Source organism: Littorina saxatilis, linkage group LG6 (assembly GCF_037325665.1).
Source record: "Littorina saxatilis isolate snail1 linkage group LG6, US_GU_Lsax_2.0, whole genome shotgun sequence".
In the NCBI taxonomy this organism is placed as follows: Eukaryota; Metazoa; Mollusca; class Gastropoda; order Littorinimorpha; family Littorinidae; genus Littorina; species Littorina saxatilis.
In genome coordinates, this window is record NC_090250.1 from 5246352 (window position 1) to 5264080 (window position 17729).

The window sequence follows — 17729 nt, forward strand, 5'->3', positions numbered from 1 at the left end:
ATTTAAAAAAAATGTGCACCTCTACCAATAAATACACACAAGCATTCAAAGTACCACAATGTACAAGACTAGATAAAATCACAGATCAGCTTTCACACATAGCTTTAGCTGCCAATGCCTACATGTAAAATAATATGATAATGATAACTGCAAAGTTCGTAAAATTGGCTTCCCCCATCAAATAAATTAATCTACTCGGGCTATGCATGATCAGCAAACTTGCCAGACTGTCACTGTCAGAAGGGAGTCAGACCAAACCAGATGCAGACCTGTTTACACTAAACCCGAGGCAAGAGTACTTTCCCAAAACGTTGAGTGTATTTTTCAAAAAGTTGGTGTACTTTGCAAGCAAAGCCATACGCGTGGGTGCAAACGTGTTTGTGTAAGAATAGCATGTCTTCTGTTCCTCTCCAAAGTTCGTTCATGGCAGACATCGTAGCGTTCAGGGTCCAGCTTTAGCCGTTGTCTGTACTCTTTGGATCGCTCGTTGTTCTGCTTCCGGACTCGTTCAGCCTGGGGTGACAATCTGACTTGCAGTCGCAGACCTTACAATCACGAAAAAGAAATGAGGCTCAAGTACAAGACAGAAAAATATTTGCCCACAGCACATCTAGAATTTAATGACATGTTCAAGTGCAGTTTCTACAGCACTGACCCCTGTCTCTTCTACCTCTCCCAGATAAATGTAACATTTCACTTTTAAGAGCAACAATACCACTTCTAACATCAGTCCTAAGAACTAAGACTGTACTGGATTTCCTACAAAGAGATGTGTCTAAGTTGACACAATCACCATAAATTAATATGCTTTCATCTGCAGAGTCATTTATTTACAAGGCTGGTAATTGAGGTAACTAAAAAAACAAGTAACAAAGGACATAAAACAATACTGTGTCCTTCCCAAGAAAAGTTACGGTCGACATGCATTCCTCGTAAATCAAAGCTACAAACATTAAAAAAAAACCCACACAACCCTAAACTCTCAATTCCAAAAGTTAAAAGTAAAACGCAGACCTTAAATAGAAAAGAAAGGCATACGTATGTAAATGCATAGCTGTCCAAAAATACTTTGTGTCATTCGTAACCGAGACACAGTGAGAGTTACATGTCTTGCGTTACGATTGACGCAAGAAGATCCCCGAGTGGCCTTCTCGAAAAATATTTCACAACCAAACCAAGAACAAGTCGCTTAAGGCGAAAATACAACATTTAGTCAAGTAGCTGTCGAACTCACAGAATGAAACTGAACGCAATGCAATTTTTCAGCAAGACCGTATACTCGTAGCATCGTCAGTCCACCGCTCATGACAAAGGCAGGGAAATTGACAAGAAGAGCGGGGTAGTAGTTGCGCTAAGAAGGATAGCACGCTTTTCTGTACCACTCTTCGTTTGAACTTTCTGAGCGTGTTTTTAATCCAAACATATCATATCTATATGTTTTTGGAATCAGGAACCGACAAGGAATAAGATGAAAGTGTTTTTAAATTGATTTCGACAATTTAATTTTGATTATAATTTTTATATTGTTAATTTTCAGAGCTTGTTTTAATCCAACTATAACATATTTATATGTTTTTAGAATCAGAAAATGATGAAGAATAAGATGAACGTAAATTTGGATCGTTTTATAAAAAAAATGTTGTTTTTACAATTTTCAGATTTTTAATGACCAAAGTCATTAATTAATTTTTAAGCCACCAAGCTGAAATGCAATACCGAAGTCCGGCCTTCGTCGAAGATTGCTTGGCCAAAATTTCAATCAATTTGATTGAAAAATGAGGGTGTGACAGTGCCGCCTCAACTTTTACAAAAATCCGGATATGACGTCATCAAAGGTATTTATCGAAAAAAAGAAAAAAACGTTCGGGGATATCATTCCCAGGATCTTTCATGTAAAATTTCATAAAGATCGGTCCAGTAGTTTGGTTTGAATCGCTCTACACGCACGCACACACACACGCACACACTCACACACACACATACACCACGACCCTCGTTTCGATTCCCCCTCTATGTTAAAACATTTAGTCAAAACTTGACTAAATGTAAAAACAAGTCCGAAAGCTCATACATTACTTGCTAATCCAAGCGGAACCATTGTTTGCTGTTGCTATTGCTAGCCGTGAAAATGTTCAGTCGATCGTAACAAAGACATCACAGAATATGGACCGATCGTAACGAAGACCCAAACTGTCCCTGTGTCTTAATTCAACAAAAAAACAACCAGCGTGCTTCAACGAACTTTTTCAGTCCAGACAAATGCTTAAAATATGAAAGGAAGAATCACCCAGAACATATTCTTTGCTACTAGCTATAACACAGCGAATAAGTAAAAAACTTGAAGAATTTTGAGTCGATCGTAACTTTATGTCGATCGTAACGCTCATCAAACAGGAGACATGAAACGAAAACTTACCTTCCCTGCGAAAGTCGGCCATCCGTGTAGCAAAATGGAGTCCAACTGCGTGCGTGTAACGTTTTTGCTATTTATAACAGCAGCCCCGATACTTCCGCGGTCATTTAAAATAAGTTATTGAATTGAATATTGAGCGATCGTAACAAAAAGACATGAAAATTGCATTCAACCTAAAAACTTCTCAAAACTACTTAAAATACTTTTATTTTAAATCAATTGTTTGCAAATCAAATAAAACTTTTTTATTTACTGCTGCTTACAACTTTCGGTTGCGATAATGACGTTCGTAGATTCGAAAATCCAGGGACGTATCGTGAGTTCGCTGGAGACACAGGGAGTTACGATCGCTATGGACGTTTTTGACGTCAAATATTTTGCCAATAAACATCTTTTTTTTCGTAGACATCATCTTTTCGTGGTAATTTAGGGTATATTTATCAATATTATGGGCACTGTTTCTAACTTGCCGACGGAGATTTCTGGGCCGCGGACGAACAAAACACCATGTACGGAATGTCCCACTTTTAAGTCGCCGGATTTGCTCGCTTCGGCTAACATTTTTATTTTTTTCATGTAGGTGTAATGCATGCAAGCTTCTGAAACTGTCTTTGCTATGTCTTTAACATACATGCTTTCAAACTGTTCAGTGCTTTTTGCGATTGAAAGTGCGGTTGATGAACAGTAATGCATGAACATGTCGGCTCTTTCGGCAGACCACGTTTTGGCACAGGCTCATATCTATATACGGCATGTGTGTGTGTGTGTGTGTGTGTGTGTGTGTGTGTGTGTGTGTGTGTGTGTGTGTGTGTGTGTGTGTGTGTGTGTGTGTGTGTGTCTGTCTGTCTGTGTCACTTCGCGATGCACGGTCAAAGTTCTCGATGGATCTGCTTCAAATTTGGTGGGCATATTCAGGTAGACCCCGGACACAATCTGGTCGATGACAATTTTCAACACGTGCTCTCAGCGCGCAGCGCTCAACCGATTTTGGTTTTTCTGTACATCCATTCCCAGTAACTCTTCCTTATCTTCTCCAGTGTTTTGCGCGTTTATCTCCCTTCCTTCGTGTGGCGTCAATCGCGTACAATGCGCCGGCGAAGCCGGGTATTCGGCTCTACTTCTTCCCGGCGAAGCCGGGTACTCGGCGAAGCGGGTATTCATCTAGTATTCAATATCTAGGTCTATGCGACTACGGACTAGTGTGTCAACATCACAACAAAGAGAATCATATACCATTTCGTATTGTTGCTTATGCTGGCTCTGTTTCAAGCAGTTCCTTGTGGCCTCGCAAGCATTTTGACGACGAAGAGGCTCAAACGGGCACGGTAAAACCTCAGGCTGGCTGAAAACCGGTCCGTATTCCACTTGTCTTCCTCGATCGCTTACATTTGTCTTTGTAACGTTAGGTTCTGTCTGTCCTCTTCAATACTGATTGGCTTTGTTGTTTTTCTCTCTTTCTGTCAACTACTCTTCCTTTAACGTCAGTTTACCATTTGTATTGCTGATTAAGTCTTCCGTCGAAACCGATACGGGTTTTTTCTTCTGGTCAGTACATTTGTTTTATTATCTTGGTTTAGTTCTTCTGGTCAGTACATTTGTTTTATTATCTTGGTTTAGTTCTTCTCACGTGCAGTCTCTTCTTCCTTCGCTGTTAACTTTTTCTTAATTTGAATGGTTAACTAGTGTGTAGTTAACTGTTTCACACATTTCACACACAGACTCAAGTTTCACCAAGGAACCGTTCTCTAACTTGTACAGTGGGACACACCTTTTAAGACCTTCACAAATCTGAGAAAATCAGGTCTTAAAAAGGAGGGAGTCTTAAAAAGGAGGGAGTCTTAAAAAGGAGGGAGTCTTAAAAAGGAGGGAGTCTTAAAAAGGAGGGAGTCTTTAATTGGGGCTAAATTTAAAGAAGTAATGAATATAAAATGTGAAAAATCAAGATCTTCAAAAAGTCTCACATTGGGAGGCGTGAAAGAGGTGTTCCACTGTATTGTTTATCTTGTGAATGTTCAGAATGTGTGAGGGTACCGTTCGCCCCGCGACGTTGCTACCAGTACTTTAGTGACCAGAAGAACTGGGCAGAGTCCAGTCTGGATTGCGAGAGTCGTGGTCAGCGGCTGGCCAGCGTAGAGAACCAGCAGCTTATGGACTTCGTGGATAACACTTTCCCCAGATCGTGAGTAATGAATGGATGAATTAATGAATGAGTCAGTCAATCAATGCATCAAACCATCCATCCATCCATCTCTCCCTCCATCCATCCGTCTGTCAGTCTGTCAATTAACAAAACTGACAACCCCTTTCATCATGGCCACAGATGTCATCACCCTTGAATCAATTTAAAGTAAAAAACAAAAACAAAAAAACACCACCCAAGAATTATAGGTTATCGGAACGTTTAATTATTGACAAAACAAAACAAAACAAAACAAAACAAAACAAAACGTTACATTTACACTACGTCGACCAAGTGGTCTTTAAGTAGACACAGTCAAACACTTATGGTACAAACAATGATGGTACAAACACTTATGGTACAAACAATGATGGTACAAACAATGATGGTACAAACAATGATGGTACAAACAATGCAATGTTCTCAAAATCGTCGATGAACGTAGGCTGTCTATCTGTATTTCAATTTCAATTTCAGGTCAGTTCGTGCGAGGACGGTGCGAGCCGGGCAAAACACGGGGCTCCGGACAAGTGGACCAATGGTCAAGTTCTCCAAGAGAAGGCTTTCACGAGCAGACCGGTCGTGGGCAGTGAGTGGGACCAGTTGTGCACGCGACTGTTGGATCAGACTGGTTATCTAGATGACACCCAGTGCAGATCCCAGATGGCTCGCCTCTGTGAGACTTAAGGGAAAGTCGCCAATCCCGGAACAGTCGGCCAACTTGGAACACCTCAATATGCGATCAACGGGGAACAATTCATGAATAATTGTTTTGCAGAAATGTCCAGTGACATTCCTTGATATTATTCCAGCAAAAAAAAAATGACTACCGCGGCAAAACAAAAAAATGGTACGTTTTTTAAACTTTTCTTCCTTCCTCTTCTTAGTTTTACCGTTTACAATTCGTATTATTACTCTTCATCTACATACGTTCACGTAAAATGTTGATTGCTGTGATAAACCTTCATAGATTTGCAATAACTTGAACGGAAAAAAAGATTTGAAACGTCACGTGTATCCAACAGAAAAACGCGAAATCCATGCAGGTGCCATGCGGCAATGATGGAACACATAAGAGGCAAACATGGAACAGTGTTCCAGCTTTGCCGCATTCTGTTCCATCTTACCCTCATCAAACAATAAACAGAACACTGCTGTTTTATTCACGTATTCAATTCTCTTTTCAGTTTTGTTGTGTTTTTCCTTTCTATAAGTTTTATTGAATGATTGATTGATTTGTTTGACAGTATTATGAGACCCGAACGGCGGTGGTTACCAGAAGAAATGGGCTGCGCTTTGTCGGCAGTGAAAAACGGAGATATGGGTTTGCGTTGCGCATCAAGAGCATATGGTGTTACTGTCACAACTCTTAAAAGTCATTTAGAAGGAAACAAACAAATTTGCAAAAGAAGAAGTAAAGTTCACAGGAAGACCTTCTACGTTAACACCAGAGATAGAACAAGAACTAATCAATAGCATTCTTGAAGCTGAAATAAATTTGCCAACGTCACCCCCATCGTTGTTTTGTACACTGTACATGGAGATTATGGTCATTATGATTGCTTGGTGTCAGCAGCAAATGTAAGCTTACCTGCTGCCGATGTCCTGCAACGCACAACCACAAGCTCGTCGAAGAGATCATCACGAAAAAAACAATCTTCTCCTTACAAGCAAAAGCTGGAGATTTCACTTGCAAAAAGGCATGCAGGTCAACAGAAAAGAGGAAAGAATGAAGCTACAAAATCGTCTGCTCAGAGAAACAAGAGGGGAATATCTTCTGATCAGAGGGGGAAAAGGAGAACATTCTCGACGATGCGTTCTATCCCGGGGGAAAGCACTTGGTACTGCTTCATGTGTGGCACCAACTCCCCTGAGAACATGATACAGTGCCAGAGGTGCACACAGTGGGCACACGAGGACTGCGCTGACAGCAGCGGACAAAAAGACTTCGAAATCTGTACTTAGCAATTTCTGTGTGTCTGCAAAATCAGTTCTTAAATCTGTTCTTAGTTATTTGCTTTGAGACTTTATGCGTAATAATTTTTACATTTAGTCAATTGGGCAGGTAGCCCTTTTATATCTATTTGTCAGCAGAAGAGGGGTACAAATGAAGGTGCAAAATTTCGTGGTCCTGCTTCATGTGTGGCACCAACTCCCCTGAGGATATGTTATAGTGTCAGAAGTGCACACAGTAATCACACGATGACTGCGCTGACAGTAGAAGACAAAAGAACATTGTCTGCAAAATCGGTTTTTTGCCTATTTTTTCCCCCTTTTTTTTAAGGTTTTGTTTTTCAGTCCTTTTTAGACCTAGCCCTTATTTATCTTTTTGTTTTACATTTAAGGCTTAAATTGTTATCCGATTTGTTATTTCCTTGGTAAAAATCAAAATATGATGTTGAAAAAAAGACATTTACATAAATTGGCTTAATCAAAATGTTATGACGTATTTATTTATCTTGTGTGTGTGGCAAAGTGTGCTTGTTTGTGTGTGAATGAGAGTGTGTGGGTGTATATGTGTGTGTGTGAGACACAGACAGAGCTAGAAAGAGAGTCATGGTGTGTTTGTATGTGTTCCGAGTTTGACAACACAGTGTTCCACTTTACACACCCATGCGTCCAACCTGGAACAAATGCAGACATTTTTTATTATGATCAGTCTGATGAGTTGCGTGACTTTTATTTTATTTTTTGTGGTTCGTTTATTTACTGATAGAGTCTAGTATGTAACAATATGAAGAACGCTTTGCAATATCCATTTTTTTGGTCTGGTACGGCTGTTTCTCCTTTACTGTTCCAGGTTTAGCGGCTTTCCCCTACACTGAAGGGTAAGGATTAGGCTACGCGGCGAGCTTTGTTTGTTTGTGCAAGCCCCTCCTCCCACCCAAACATTAAATACAGCCATGCGCTGGGCTGTCTGTTTTTTTTTTCTTGAAGCTAATTAATTTTGGGAAGGAAAATTATTTCATACCCGCCCGCAAATACGCACTCACCGTGAAACACACACACGCACACACACACACACACACACACACACACACACACACACACACACACACACACACACAAACACACACACACACACACACACACACACACACACAGTCTGTCTGTCTGTCTGTCTGTCTGGATAACCGTCTGCATGTTTGTCTATCCGTCGTTGTCTCTCAGTTTTCCTGTCTGGCTGCCGCTCTCTGCCTCTCGCCCGGGTCAGTCTATCTGCCCGGCTGCCAGTCTGTCTGTCTGTCTGTCTGTCTGTCTGTCTGTCTTTGTCCGTCTCTCTCCCACGCTTCCGTCAGACCTTTGCAGGTAAACTTTCAGGTGCAGTGGAAGGATCTCTCTGTCTCTTTCTCTGTTTCTCTCTGTCTGTCTCTGTCTCTGTCTCTGTCTTTGTCTCTGTCTCTGTCTCTCTCTCTCTCTCTCTCTCTCTGTCTCTGTCTCTGTCTCTGTCTCTCTCTCTCTCTCTCTCTCTCCAGTTCTGCCCGTCTATTTTCTTTTTCTGCCTATCTGTTTATCTGTCTCTCATCTGTTATATCTAAGTTTGTTTGTGTCATCCGCTATAGCTTTTTATATTGCAATCGAAATAGGGCCTGCATAAAATAGATAGGCACTGAGGGGTATGTTAATCAGTAAGTCATTGATTCAGTCAGTCATTCAGTTAGTTAGTTAGTTATTCTGTTGGTTAGTTAACGTGATATTGAGTGAATTAGTCCTCATCATTGGGTCTCTCATTCGTAGACTGACTGTAGGATATATTGTTTGTCTGCGTGGGGTCATTTTGCTTTCCCTTTAACTCTTTTCGTTTTTCTCTCAACACAGCACCGACGTTCAAACTGCGACGTCCCGGGTTTGTGTTCAGAAACGTCACTGCGGGACAGGAAGTGATCTCTGACACGGCCTTGACCCTGCTACAATGCACGCGCTCTTGTGACGTCATTTGGGACTGCGCAGTGATTGGTTACAAAGACGGGAAGTGCTGGTTACACATGTTTCCGGCGGAAGAGGATTTTGTCGTAACGGACACTGCTATGGCAACTTATCAGCGCATCGACATTTTTACATAGAAACATAGTCGCGTGAAGCGATATTCATTACATTTAGTCACCCCGTCGAACTCACAGAATGAAATTGACTGCACCAAAGTTTTTCACTATTATATATGTGAACAGCTCAGATCATGGGTCAATAAAGTGTTACACAGATGGTCAAAATTAAAGTACAAGATATTGCACTGGAAGTGGTACTACACTGTTGCTTAGTGTCTGTATGAAACTACAAGGTGAAAATAGAAAAAGAAAAACACGATTCTTGACTTTGATGCGCTTTTTTCTGCTCGTAAACACACATTCTTCTACTCATCACAGCATGCCCCATTATTGAGTTTAAAACACCAATTAAATTTGTTTTGAATAAAACTCACAATTTTACAATAAGAATTTAGAGACCTGAATCAATTAGGTATATCATACTTAGTTTGACTTTTGCAAAACTAAGTAATTACACATTTAATTGAATCAGTCAGACAGACGGAGACATAGAGAGACAGACAGAGGGCAAACACAAATCTGAGAAAGAAACCCCTTTAAAAATGTTACCATGTTTGAAATGAAACATCGCAAGGTGAAGCCATAATTCATCACCTTTCAGTATGACGTCATGAGCGTGTTCCACACTTGAAATGACGTGCTTTTGGAGCTTGGAAGTATAATTTCCATTCAACGATCCGAGTTTGTTAAGTTTGAGCATATTTTCAACGTCAAACACCATGAAACTATATATATTTGGAATCAGAAAATGATAAGGAATAGATAGAAGTTGTTTTTAAGTGTCTTTTTTCATAAATAAAGATAGTGGTTATTTATCGGTTTTCTTCATTTTTAAGCATAATTATCAATACAAAACAACAAAACTATATAGTTTTAGATACAGGACGCAATAGGGAATACACCAATATAAATTTTCTGTTTCAAATATTAGTTTTTAAAAATGTAAAAAAATGACATATTTCGAACAAACATTTCAATAACAAAACTTTAAGTGACCAAGCTGAAATGCAATCCCATAATCCGGCCAAGATCTGAGATTATGTGATAAGAAATTCGATCAAATTGATGAAAAACTGTAACTGTGAAAGTGCTGCCTCGACCTTTTGGCAAACGATAAAATATGACGTCATCAAACTGTCCTATCAATAAACGGAAAAAACCTTCTATGAGAAAATCCAATCAAAAATATCCATATCAAATTTCATAAAGATCCACTCAGTATATTATGATCTGCAGTGTGAAAAAAAACAATCTCACGCCCATAACGCAACTTATTTGGTCGTGTTCTGCCGATACTATAATGTTTTTCTTTCCTAAAACACACTATAATAGTAGCCCTTCCCAATGTCTATGCTAAAACTGACTTGTCTGTGTTGTCAATGATTTTGCAACAGTGTGAGAACAAAAAGTTTAACAAATCTCACGCCCATAACGTTGTGACACAAAAACTCATTTGGTCGTGTTCTGCCGATACTATAATGTTTTTCTTTCTTAAAACACACTATAATAGTAGCCCTTCCCAAATGCAATGCTAAAAATGACTGGTCTGTGTTGTCAATGATTTTCTGCGAGAATGCGATCTATCTGTTTGTCGCAAAGACCGTGTGACACGAAAGTTATGAGCGGAAGACAAATCTGCTGAGTGCAATTACGTTTCAGAAGATAGTTGGTTAAAACAGTTTATCACTCAGACACGCAAAGGAACACTATAACTTTATTATTCAGGCCATATATTTGCTTTCCTTTGTCATGTATGAAAGCACTGGCCTTGGTTGAAGAAAGTGACCTGACGCTGTGCAACAAATGTGTCGCCATTTTCCGCCGTGTTTTGTAAATAAAACGTGTTTACTACCCACACATAAAAAAACGATGCTGTTGGTTCTTTTTATTTTCTTATTGTTTGATTCATGCTTAGCAGTTTAGTATGCTTTGTTTTCTTCTCAATTCAATGGATGGCTATAAAATAAGCATTTAAATGTGAAGGTGTTAACATTACCCATGATCTGAGCTGTTCACATATACTCAATAGTCGTGTCAGTTTTATACCCCGCGGCAGCGCTGTTGCGGCGTTCTAATTTTTTCGATTTCGCTCCAATTACAACGACCTTGTTTTTTTTCAATTCATGGTTTTGCTATTCAGGTTGACTGATGTAAAAACAATCAACAGAGTCCGAAGGGAAGTTTCATTTTGCAGTCTCTAGATCATACAAGAAGAGTTATGTGCCTTCAAGGGTCTAGTCAAGAGGTTCCATGCAGAGGAAATTGATGCAATAAATCTGCCACCATGGTACTTCTCAGGACAGGTGAAAGCGTGTCCGTGTTTTGTGTGTGTGTGTGTGTGTGTGTGTGTGTGTGTGCGCGCGCGTGTGTGTATGTGTGTGTGTGCGTGTGCGTGTGTGTCAGTGTGTTCGTGCTTGTGTGCGTATCAGTGTATGTGTGTCGACTGTCTGTGTCTGTGTGTACATAGGTGCCTTCGCACACTCTTTGCGTTTATTTGTGTATGATTGTTCACTTGCCCAAGCATGTAAGCCCCAATCAACCACAGGCGCATTAAAAAAGAAACTTAACCAGGATTTTCTGCAAACAGAATTAGACAAATTCTCTATGGAGTTACTGTGCTAAAAAATGTGTCTTAACGAAAGCGCCACTTGCTCCTTTCTGAACATCCGGACCGACTTCAACTTTTAACGCTGCGAAAAGGAAAGTTTGGCTGGTTTTCACTGTATTGCAACTGCTGCGATATATGCATTCAGTTTGATATTTCTCTTTTCTATCCTTGGCACAAAGGGTCAAAAATCAAAAAAATAAGCCCTTAAAAAAATAAGGCCTTATTTTTGAAAATATGCCCATATTTTTGAAAATAAGCCCTTATTTCTAAAATAAGGCCTTATTTTCCATTATCAAGGCCTTAAATCTTTAAGCCCTTAAAATAATATGGGCATAAAAAAATAAGCCTGTATTTGAAAATAAGGCCTTACGACAAATAAGGCCTTACGAGAAATAAGGCCTTATTTCTGTAAGACCTTAATAAAAATAAGGGCATAAAAAATATGGGCATAAAAAAATAAGGGCATAAAAAAATAAGGCCTTATTTTTTTGAGGGCCAATCATGAAGCTGAATAGAATTCGGCTGCGCCGCTCATGGGCGCAGAGATCTCATAAGAAACATGGCGAATGGGGGGTTCAGAGATCGTGATGAATTTTTGAGAAGAATTTGTGCTGAAATTGCAAAGTGCGAGAGAATTGGGGTTTTGGCGAGTTTGTGCGCGCTTTCGAATGCGTGAAGCCATGCTGTATCCGCTCGATGTTGTGACGGATTGTTTGAACGAGAGGCGAGTTTGTGCGCGCTTTCGAATGTCCGGATGCGCAGTATCGATGCGCAGAAAAATATGGGCATATCTTTTTTTAAGGGCTTATTTTTTCATGGGCATATTTTTTTAAGGGCTTATTTTTTTAAGGTCATAACAGAAATAAGGCCTTATTTCATTATGCCCTTATTTCCTTATGGCTGTAAATATTTAAGGCCTTATTTCTAAAATAATAGAAATAAGGGCTTATTTTCAAAAGTATGGGCATACAGTAGAATCCGCTTAATAAGCCCACCTCCGTGCAGGACAAAGGTGGCTTTATTAAGCGGGTGGACTTATTAAAAGGATCTCAGGCAAACAGAGCAAATAAAGCAAATAAAGCGAAAAAGCACTCAAATCCAAGAGGATTTAATACAAATAAGCAAATAAAGCAAAGCGCTGAAATCCGAGAAGAAAATACATGTATCTGATACGGTATGGTCATGGAGACGTCATCATCAGTCTTTTCCAAGGAATCTGTCCATGGACAACTGCTGGAGAGGCTGAACTTCTCTAGGATTGCCATCTTTTCCACAGTTGTCATGTCTGTCCTCTTGCGTTTGGTGGCCATGGTTGCTTGTGTCCGGATTTCAAACTAAACCCCTTTCTATCCAAGAATTGTTGGCAGTGACAGAAATGCGATCATGAACATTCACTCACATGAACAAAAACTTCTGTTTGAAGTTGTTTACGACCACTGACTTGCACTTAACGTGATTAACGTGATTTCAAACTCACAAGAGGCTGGCCAAAACGTCTCAGGTTGTTTTGAAAACCATTCATGGATTAGCTGTGAGTGATCAGACAGCGATTACAGACTCACTGTTACTGCTTTTCACATCTAACGCGAGCCCAAAAGTGGCTTTATTAAGCGGGTTGGTGGCCTTATAAAGCGGGGTTTTTTTAAGCATAAAACATAGGTGAAAATCCGTGCAGCCAGAAATTGGCCTTAAAAAGCGGGTGGCTTTATTAAACGTGGACTTATTAAGCGGATTCTACTGTATTTTCAAAAATATGCGCATGTTTTTTTAAGGGCTTTTTTGGGGGATTTTTGACCCTTTGTGCCAAGGATACTTTTCAGTGAGTGGTATTTAGCCGGGCATTTTTACCCATTCTGCCAGAGGAACTTCCTAGGTCTGTGCGCTTGTGTCTAAAATCCTATCAAATTGGTAAACGCGATTGAGGAATTGTTGTTGAGATTAATCTGCTTGTAAAAAATGGCGCAGGTGCAGGTATCAGCGAAAACGACGTGGCCTGAGCTCGTAGGAAAAGTGAGTTGATATTGTGTGTGTTTGTGTGTGTGTGTGCATGTGTGAGTGTGTGTGTGTGTGTGTGTGTGTGTGTGTGTTTTAACTTTTTATTTGCGTGTGTATGTAGGTGTGTGTGCGCGCGCTTGTGTGTGTGTGTGTGTGTGCGTATAAGCGTGCGTGCGCTTGTGTGCTTGTGTGTTTGTTTGTTTGTTTGTTTGTTTGTTTGCTTAACGCCCAGTCCACCACGAAGGGTGATATCAGGGCGGTTTGTGTGTTTGTGAGTGGTTGTAAGTATGTGTGAACATTCTCAAAGACGACAAGATTAGATTAACTTGGGAGAGAGAAGTAAATTATATCAACCTTGTGACAATATTAAACACGTACACGGTTTCTTCCTCTGTTCACAGTCATACGAAGAAGCTGCTGCAAGCATCAGAAAGGAAAACCCAGAACTACAGGTAACATAACTCCATTCATTCTGTCTTGTGTTTTTTCTTAATTTGTTTTGAACAAGAGAACCCGTAGATTGACAATTTAACCCTTTCGCTGCCTAGGACTTCAGCTTAAAAGGCAAACCCTATTTGCCTAGGAGTTTTGCCGAAAAATGGGTAATCATTTGCAAAAGATTCTGGAGACTTTGTTATTGCACAAACACCAATAAAAGTATATATATTCTGAAAGGTAAATGAATAAACAACACAAATAAAGCATTGAATTCCACTTTTGCTTTTATTCCAAGACTTGCAGCTGCTTTGAAATCAATGTTTTGTTTTGTTTTTCTCATTTTCAAAGTAGTCATGTTGATCACAGGTCTTCTCATTTGCACAAAGATACCATGTTGATGATAAAATGATACACATTATCACACACACATTTCAGTAAAACACCCAAAAAACCCAAAAGTGAATACATGATCAATGTGACACCTTATAATGATAAAAATAATTGACCAATTATGACAGTCAAATCACCTCGGCTAAAGAAAAAAAACATACCACTCACTGACACAGTTCACTGCCAATCAGTCTTTCTCTCATTCACCTGTTGCTGTCCACAGTTACACACACTTGAAAAAAGTCAACTTACAGTTTTGCAGCACATCAAAAAAATCAACACTGGTAGATGGGTGACACCCACAGGTGAACAAAATCAGAATTTTTGCTAAATTGACCGAACAAAGGATTCCCGTATGACGTAGATGGGGTTTCCGCCTATAAATAGACTCTAGAGATATTTTTGTACCCAAATGGATCAGTTTTGTTGTCAGTGAACTGAATGAGAACGAATGAAAAATCGGTATAAGTCAGCGACGAGATATCTCGTCGAGCATTGCAGCGAAGGGTACGTAACTTCGCTGACGAGATATCTCGTCATGCAGGCAGTCTAAGGGTTAAGCAGTGTGTGTGTGTGTGTGTGTGTGTGTGTGTGTGTGTGTGTGTGTGTGTGTGTGTGTGTGTGTGTGTGTGTGTGTGTGTGTGTGTGTGTGTGTGTGTGTGTGTGTGTGTGTGGGTGTGTGGGTGTGTATATGTGAGTGTACGTTTGCGTGTTTGTGTGTGTGTGTGTGTGGGTGTGTACGTGTGTGTGTGCGTGTGTGTGTGTATGGATGTTTCACGGTGAGTGTGTGTGCCGCACCCCCCCCCCCCCCGTCAGATTCAGCCTTGTACATGTGATTAGAATCCTACTTGCATGCGGCAGAGAAAACAGCAATGTAAATACCGTTCGCGGAACCAGAAACCAGCAGCAGTACTATATATTACACGTAATAGAGTGTAGATATTTGTGAGGATGCTGCTTAATCTAAAAACAGTTATAGGACTTGAAAGATAATTCATTCCCCTACCAGCAATCAGCTTGATTTTACATGAGGTAGTGTCTGAGGTGGAGAGGAAAACACAGATATCTCGGAAAATCCAAATACAGAAAATTTGTTGTTTTCTTCTGTGACGTCACAAATTGTTTAGTTTTAGCTGTTCTAAAGTTTTGTCGATTTTGAACCGGGGAAAATGTGTAATGTTGGGCGTTGTTTCCGAATCAGTATCCGATCAACGATATTAGCACTTGGACGTAACTTCGTAAGTAAGCTTTTTGTTGGAAACTGTATGGGAATAAATGTCTTTTCGTTAAGCCCTGTACTTACTGAACGGGTTTTGATATCAACAACTTCATAAAAAAAAACCACTGAACCCAAACACATCTGCCTATAGTTTAAAAAAAAAGTGTTATATTTTATGACGGGCAATAAGGTGAGCGACAGCGACAATATTGAATCGGTGACGAAGATATCTCGAGACTAGTTTAGAATTTATTGCCTTTAAAAAAAAAAATTAAGATAGTTTACCAGGCGCCATTTTGGAAAGTTTTCTGACGATTTAGACCTTAACAAGTTCAAGGGACATTCGCTGTACTGTAATTTAGAAACACATGCAATGATTGGCTCCAAACTGCTCCAAAACTAAGCCTAATAATTAAATAAATTGTTATCACAGAGCTGCGGTTTGCTTCGCCCAGCTTTACTGTCAGGAGTCCGGACTTCCGGTCGTCATCATTATTTATTTAGTTTTCATAGATACACATTCGTCAAAGCAGATCCAGACCGTTGGATTGAGGAAGTCAAACCTACAGTGTAGCTTACGCATGCAATTTCCGTGCAATACAGGGCTAAAACGCTTCGCATAACAGAAACAAACACAATGCCCGTTGGGGAATATCACGGTCTGCAATGACTGCCAAACACAGCATTCAGATTTGAAAAAAAGATTATTATACACTTATTCTAAGACCTTCCTTGTGTGTGTTGTCATCTATTCAACTCCCAAAACGAACTCTGTAGCTTTCGGTTCAATTTCAAATCTGTATCTCTAGGAATAGCACATGAAATACTCGCGCAAAAAGGCGTCACAATGAGAATGACAGTCTAGGATTCCCACTCAAAACACAGCCGTTTTCAATTTGAGTGACTCAGCGCTCAAAAGTTTCCTGGTGTGAGGTCACATAATTACAACTCCCAACCGGAACTGTTCATAGCTATTGGGACGATTTGAGACAGTTTTAGTGTTAGATATTATCCCTTTAAACAGATGTGATTTATGATATTTTTGTGTGACTTTTGGACAGGTGTCAAAAGTGGCTCCAGGGCAACCAATGACGCGAGATTTTCGTCATGACCGAGTGCGCATCATGGTTGACGAAAATGACGTCATCATACAAGCCCCTTCTGTTGGGTGACTGAATTGCGTCACTGCGTCGTTGGAGTGCGAGTGACGTCATCAGTAACTTGTGCCATGCTGTTGAACTTTGAATAAATACACTACGAAAGTAATATTTCTTTCTTTGTTGTTTTAAAAAAGGAAAATGTCAAATTGTTGAGAATGTATAAAGAGTACGTGGGGTCGATCACGGCCGATGTTATCGTTTAGTTTAAATTAGACTAATTTGTGAAATTTTTATTTTGACTTTGAATTAAGATTGAAAATATCTTGCCTGGTGGAACTCGGATTAAAGCGAAATGCTCAATAAAATATTTGTTTTCTGTTTGCGGTAAGCTTACAGTAACTTGGCAGTTATTGTCTCAGTTGTGATGAGATTGTCTGTACGGATGAGTAATTACGATTTGATAATGACTGAGCATTACTTGCTTCCGCGCATCAATTGTTGAGAGAGAGAGAGAGAGAGAGAGAGAGAGAGAGAGAGAGAGAGAGAGAGAGAGAGAGAGAGAGAGAGAGAGAGAGAGAGAGAGAGAGAGAGAGAGAGAGAGAGAGAGAGAGAGAGAGAGAGAGAGAGAGAGAGAGAGAGAGAGAGAGAGAGAGAGAACGTACGAACGAACTTTATTACTCAAGGATGGAGATTTTAGGCTCACGCCTAGTCTTACAATCTGTCCCTGCTAAACTAAGACATAAAAATAAAGACAATAAAAGGACAATTGTCAATCGCAATCATACAGTATAAGAAATAACAACATTACCTATACGAATACATAATGCATGATAGAACATTGAAATGTACATGTATGTCAATATAATACAAAGGAACAGAGAAGTCGACTCGCACACACACCCGCGCCGCATGCCTGCAATCACGTTCGCACTCAATACAACACACACACTCACACACACACACACACACACACACACACACACACACACAGACACACACAGACACACACACACACTCACACATACACATATGCGCACACACACACACAGACATAATATACGCACGCACACACACATACACACGCACACACACACGCAGACACACACACACTCACACACACACACACACACACACACACACACACACACACACACACACACACACACACACACCAACCTCATCATCATCATCATCATCATCATGATCATCGTCGACATCATTATCATCATCAACAAAATATATAGATGTTAGTTCTTCTTCTTCTTCTGCGTTCGATGTTGATGGCCGGGCTACATGTCAATACGTCCCAGTACCATTACGTCCCAGTACCATTACGTCCCA

General features: G+C 40.0%; 2 long non-coding RNA genes across 3 annotated transcripts; both read left to right on the forward strand.

Annotated features, from left to right (window-relative positions):
• The first annotated feature begins 3244 nt into the window (after positions 1-3244).
• On the forward strand, positions 3245-9657 carry LOC138968342 (uncharacterized). 2 transcript variants are annotated; one of them, XR_011456143.1, is made up of 4 exons: positions 3245-3765; positions 4430-4592; positions 5070-5181; positions 8412-9657. It is a non-coding gene; the product is annotated as an uncharacterized lncRNA (long non-coding RNA). The 2 variants fall into 2 exon arrangements; XR_011456142.1 differs by having other exon boundaries at positions 3245-4592.
• A 3423-nt stretch (positions 9658-13080) lies between these two features.
• LOC138968343 (uncharacterized) lies at positions 13081-16794 on the forward strand. The gene is made up of 3 exons (XR_011456144.1): positions 13081-13256; positions 13643-13693; positions 16350-16794. It is a non-coding gene; the product is annotated as an uncharacterized lncRNA (long non-coding RNA).
• The last annotated feature ends 935 nt before the right edge of the window (positions 16795-17729 follow it).